The sequence below is a fragment of the Dermochelys coriacea genome, chromosome 3, assembly GCF_009764565.3.
Source record: "Dermochelys coriacea isolate rDerCor1 chromosome 3, rDerCor1.pri.v4, whole genome shotgun sequence".
In the NCBI taxonomy this organism is placed as follows: domain Eukaryota; kingdom Metazoa; phylum Chordata; order Testudines; family Dermochelyidae; genus Dermochelys; species Dermochelys coriacea.
In genome coordinates, this window is record NC_050070.1 from 77737478 (window position 1) to 77743759 (window position 6282).

Sequence of the window (6282 nt, forward strand, 5' to 3'; positions counted from 1 at the left end):
ATTATCAAATTTATCAATCTGAAATATTTTAAAACCATTTATCTGCAATGTAATGTATAATCTAATTTGACTACACTTGTTCATAGTGGAAAATAACTGCAGCATGTATTCGAAGAGTAAGAGTGAGGCAATACCTAATGAAAGCAGATTTCTTACAGTTATGATCTGAGAGAAACCTTGTTATGGGTTTCAGAGTAGCAGCCGTGTAGTCTGTATTCGCAAAAAGAAAAGGAGTACCCGTGGCACCTTAGAGACTAACAAATTTATTAGAGCATAAGCTTTCGTGAGCTACAGCTCACTTCATCGGATGCATGAAGTGAGCTGTAGCTCACGAAAGCTTATGCTCTAATAAATTTGTTAGTCTCTAAGGTGCCACGGGTACTCCTTTTCTTTTTGTTATGGGTTGAAACCGATATGTAAACATGCCCTTCGTTTGATATATTGTAAGTGACTGTTAAGGGACTACACCTAAAACAGGACATATTAGAATTTAGCCAGAAAGTAGCACCATTTTATTTCACAGAATTATAGAAATGTAGGGCTGGAAGGGATCTCAGAAGGCCACCTTGTCCAGCCCCGTGCATTGAGGCAGGATTAAGTACACTTAGGCCATCCCTGACAGATGTTTGTCTAACCTGTTCTTAGGTGGGGGATTCCAGACTATTCATACAAATACTCCTTGTTTCCCAGCATATAAACGATGAGAGAATTTTACAAAGCACAGCAACTTCAGCAGACAAATATCAACCCACTCAATGCAAGATCCTCAGAGCATGCACATGGAAACAGCCACTTGTCACACCATCTCAATAATGCTAGTTACAAGTCTATTGCACACTTTGTTCTAGAAAAGGACTATTTTAAGTTAGAGACTCATTTGCATGAAGGCACTAGATTATGCCAGTAGCAAACAAACATCAAAACACAACCAACTACAATGAAAAAACTGCATGGAAGTACAACCCAAAACTAGCAATGAATTTCAAAGCATTATTGCCCTAATGGAGGATATAACACCAAAGCCAGCCAGCTTTTCGCAAAATCTGCTGAATTACAAAGTGTCTCAATGGCCCCACATAAACACAACAAAATGGGCAATGAATTAATGGGACTGTTGTGATGAAAGGTGACATGCCAACGACCTAATATTTGCATTAAGCAGGGAAGGGTTTTGTGGGAGTGAATGGGGAGGAAATGAACAGAACAAGGAGAGAAGTTAAAAATAGTTAAGAAATACATTAAGGCAGGTGATTAAACATTTTAAAAGCTTCCTTGAGATTACTGCTTGCAATCCATGAAAGGAAATGCCATGTTTTTTCCCCTGAGGACAGTCCCAAAATGCTACTCTAAAGGAAGATACTCTTTCCTGCTCAACCACCTTCATGAAGGAAACAGGGGGTGGAGGGGCAGTCTTTTTTCTTATCAAAATTCAAGTTTAACCACAATGACAAAGAACATTTCCAGAAAAAGAAATTTAACATTTTTTCCTGCAAAACAAGTTAGAGGATGGCATTTTCATACAGATCAGCAGCATGCTTTTGGTTTGTATACTTGATTTACAAGACTTCTTTATTATCATTAAGATTTATTATGGAAGATGGTTATTCTTCTCAATCCCCTTTCACTGTAACTAGTTTTAAGGGAATTTTTAAACCTGTTACTTAAATAACCTAAGCATTAAACATGGATAAATTAGGTAACATTCTGTGGCACCACTTCAGTATTTCTACCCTTTCAGAAAAGCTACAGGGGGATCTTTAAGTAGTTTGAAATGTTGATTTTCTAAAAAAAGTTAAAAAGTTCAGTTGAACGAAGTACTGAAGAATTATGCTGGAAAAGGGAAGGAAGAGGTAGTTTTCAAAATTCACTCTGTACTCCACACCAGTGTTCTCTGATGGGTAAGCCACGTTCACCAGTTGAATGCGTCTGCTCTCTCTTGCTCAGCAGACTCCTCCTCAGGTCCAGGACTCCCCAACCCAACATTGTCCTATTACAGGACACATTTCCACTCTCCATCTCTACTCATCTTTCTTCTGACATTACTAGTCCCCTGTCCCACTCCTTCCTCTTCCAGGTTAGTAGCCACTACTCACATTCAAAGAGTAATAATTGGGAGGACGGTCAGCTCAGTGGTTTGAGCACTGGCCTGCTAAACCCAGGGTTGTGAGTTCAATCCTTGAGGGGGCCATTTAGGGATCTAGGGCAAAAATTGGGGGAATTGATCTTGCTTTGAGCAGATGACCTCCCGAGGTCCCTTCCAACCTTGATATTCTATGATTCTATGAAAGAAGTCTGCTGTTGGTCAGGAGCTGAGTATCGTAAATGAAAGGCCAAGAAGGAAAAGGACCAAGCAAAACAGCAGGGATCCTTGCTGAAATCTCCTCTTTAATCCAAATAAAGATGGAAGCAGTTCACAGCATTCAGATGAAGGAATTTTACTTGGAGAGGAGGTTAGCTTACATCCACATGGAAGTGGTTTGGAACATCAAGATGAAGGTATATTACTTCGACATGGGTAGTTCACATCCACAGAAAAGCAGTTTGGAAACTCAAGATGTTGGAAACTTCCTTTTAGATGAAGGCAGCTCTCAGCATCAGACTGATATGGAAGCGGAGAAAAATTATTCACCTTTAGAGACACGTGAAGAAATTGAAGTAAATGAAGTAGAAGGAAGAAAGGATGAGGACGTTACAAACAAGTTACAGTATGGGGACCCAGCTTTATGGCCCAGATGTGATGACAGTGTGCGGCAAATTCTCGTGGAACATGGACCCGAACAAGTTCATAATTTCCCTTCCCTAAGGATGGAAATAAAAGAAACATTCTCTGCTCAATAATATTGGACTGTACACTAGATGTGAATCATGTTGAACAAATGACGATGATAATTCGTTTTGTGGATATGGAAAAGTCTGCATATGAAGATAATATTGAAGTGCTCATAAAGGAACATTTTTGGGGTTTCATACTACTGAAGGAGACGACTGGAGCATTTATGACTGAAACTATTCTACAGGAGCTTGAAACAATGTCATCATCTGTTGAAAACTTACGTGGTCAAGGCTATGATAATGGGAGTAATACGAAGGGTAAAGACAATGGTGTGCAAAGGAGAATAATGGAAATCAACCCTAGGGCCTCTTTCGTTCCTTGTAGTGCACATTCTCTGAATTTGGTTGTCCATGATGCCGCTAGATGCTGTTTGGAGGCAAGCAGCTTCTTTGACCTGGTGCAACATTTTTCTCAGGCTCAACACGTCATTGGGAGATTCTGACTTGCCACGTGAATTCTCTGTGAAACCACTTAGACAAGATGGGAGAATCGCACTGATGCTTTGAAGCCTCTTCGCTATGAATGGAAACATTTATGATGCCCTAATTGAAGTTTCTGATACGATACTACCTTTACTGGATCATCTGGCAATATGGCACGTTCAGATGCAGAAGCTCTTGCAAATGGCCTCTCCAAGTTCAAATTGTGACTTCACTCATTTTGTGGTAGAATATCCTTTCAAGATTAACCTCACTAGTAAGCAGCTTCAGGAAAGAACTTGGACATACATTCTGCTATTCAAAAAATTCAGCAAACTAAAAATATTCTGGAGGAATTCAGAAGTGATGAAGGGTTCGAAAGAACACTGGTAGATTTTCTCAAGCTTGCTGAAGAAATAGACTTTCCAACAGAATTTGAACCAGGGCCAGTTTGTATTCAGCAAAAGAAACAGCACTTTTCATATAAAGGACAGACACAACCATTCAGAACCCAAAACAAAGGTTCAATGTGAATTTCTACTTTGCAGTCGTTGATACTGCTATTCACTCAATTGACGAAAGAATTCAACAAATGCAGCAGCTAGAGTCAGTATTTGGCTTTCTATAGGATATCCACAGCTTGCAAAGAAAACAGCAAAACAGATAAGAGAATTTTGTATAAAACTGGAGTCGGCATTGACTCATGAAAAGTCATGAAAAGACTCAATCAAAAGACATTGATGCTACAGATTTGTGTAGTGAGCTTCAGGCTTTTTCGAGACTACTTAAACATTCCACTCCTGAAGAAGTACTCAAGTTTGTTCGTGAAAATAAATTGACAGTTTTCCAAATATTTTTATAGCTCTACACATTCTTTTAACTTTGTCAGTTTCCATAGCTAGTGGGAAACGTAGCTTCTTAAAGTTAAATAGAAAAACATATCTACGTTCAACAGTGGTGCAAGAGAGACTTGTTGGACTTGCCACAGTGTCAACAGAGCATGAAATAGCTGGAAAACTGGAGCTAAAAGAACTAGTGACTGAATTTTCAAAACTTCAAGCAAGAAAAGTTATGTTTTAAGAGCACAGAATGTTTTTTATTCTGAATTTTTATAAATACAGGTTAAATTTCACTGAAGAGTTTTCTTATTTCTTTCTATATATGGGATGTGGTGGTAATGGCAGTTAAAGCAGGCTAGTGTAATGGAAGATTTGGGATTTGTAATAATAAAAATTAAACATTTTTAATGCATTTTTATTTGAAATCTGATGATACATCATCTAGCTCTTGTGTACAAATCTATTCTGAAAATTTCATGTCAGCCTAGATCTGCTCTTGGAGTTTGGGGGTGGGGCCACCAATTGCATGGTTCGCCTAGGGCGCCAGTTGCTGGTAGTTCGCCTAGTGCCGCCCCTGGTCCCCTGTCCTTCTTCTGAAGGAGTCACTCCTTCAGCCTACTAGCTTCCACCAGTTCCTGGACTACTTTCTAAAGGCGGAAATAGGAAGTGTGACCACTAATGTAGAAAAATAATTAAAAAGGTAATTTTTTCCACATTTAAAAATGCCAAATTTTTTTAAGTGTAGCTAGAAAGTACAACTGCACCTTAAAATTAAAGAAAATTTGGAAGTTAAACAAGATCTTTAAAGATAATAAAAATTCAACCTCTCATCTAAAACAGTTGCTTCCTAACAAGACTGTGTAAGTAGACACGTCAGCCATGGGAAACAGTATGGCATCCGCCATAAAAAAAAATAGGGTGAGTGATATAACAGGGCCTACAGATTTGCCCTAATCATAAGTTCAACTGTAAAAAGTAAGTGCAAGTTCATAAAATGTCACAATAACCTACAACAAATGTAAAGAGAATAGGTGCAAAAAAGCCAGACAAAAACTTTACATTAATCCAAACAAAAAAAAAAAAAGCCTGTTAATATAACTCAAAGTTAAAATCATGCTTTGTAAACAAAAAATGTGGGTCCAAAAATTAATGAACCAAAATTGGTTTGTTGAATATTAGGTCTAATTGCTGGATATGACAAAATGGGCTATTCCACCCATCACTCCTCTTTGGGTCCTTAAAGAAAGATGGTTGGGAAAAATAAAAACAAACAGACATAGGCTAGTGAAGAAAGCTTCACCATTACATCCCCACTGTCTCTTGGGACTCCAGGCCTACATCATCCTAATCCTGAGATGTCCTGACCAGGACTGGGCCAAAAAGAGGGCCCTGGTAACATTGCTACCAGCTCCAGCTAAATCTCAGCCACCACATGGGATCTGACTTTAACACAGCTACAAGAAACAGCTCCAGCCCATTCTTAACGAGGTTCTTTTTTTCTTCCCAAAAATGGACAGTTATTGCCATATTTTAGTACCATTTAAGAGACTGAGACAAGGGGGTTTTCCTTCTAAAAATTTTCTCCAGCTAAAGGGAAAGGAACAAGGGATGTTTATAAGAATTAATAACGCTTTTATTTTAAACATTTGAAATGTTTTACGTTTTTTTTCCTTTTTTTTAATCTTTAATAAAAGTTAAAAGGATGTTTTAGTGATGTGTGTGCCATGATACTAAGCAGTCTGAGGTCTCTGTACACCAAATCACAGGACCTGAATACGGTTTTAACATGGGACATTGTGTTATGTAATGCCATTTGCCCATTATTTTCATCTAAGTCAATACAACAGTGACCAAAAAAACCTGTCTCCCTATATAAACAGAAAAAACATTTATACAGTGCTTTCCTCTGCCCCAGTGCACTGCATATCTTAAACCATTATACAGACTCATGTATAGTGATTTATGATATTGTGATTTCATTTTATTAACACAAAGACAAAAACATTGATATCCACTCAACTCAGCTTTTTCGCCATGACAGCTGCAACTATAGCTTTAGCAATATGCCAAATCTTAAAAGCTACCAGAATAGTCACTGCCTTTTACCTTCAAGAAGAAACTTGTCTCTAGCCTGTTAATGCCAAGTGGACATCTTTTTTTGTATGTGGAAAACTTGAAATAACGAGTAAAA

At 38.2% G+C, this 6282-nt stretch overlaps 1 protein-coding gene across 2 annotated transcripts in view; it reads right to left on the reverse strand.

The window, feature by feature from the left end:
- The window catches only part of ASCC3 (activating signal cointegrator 1 complex subunit 3), a 472978-nt gene that overhangs the window by 466497 nt on the left and 199 nt on the right, over window positions 1-6282 (reverse strand). The window lies entirely within an intron of this gene.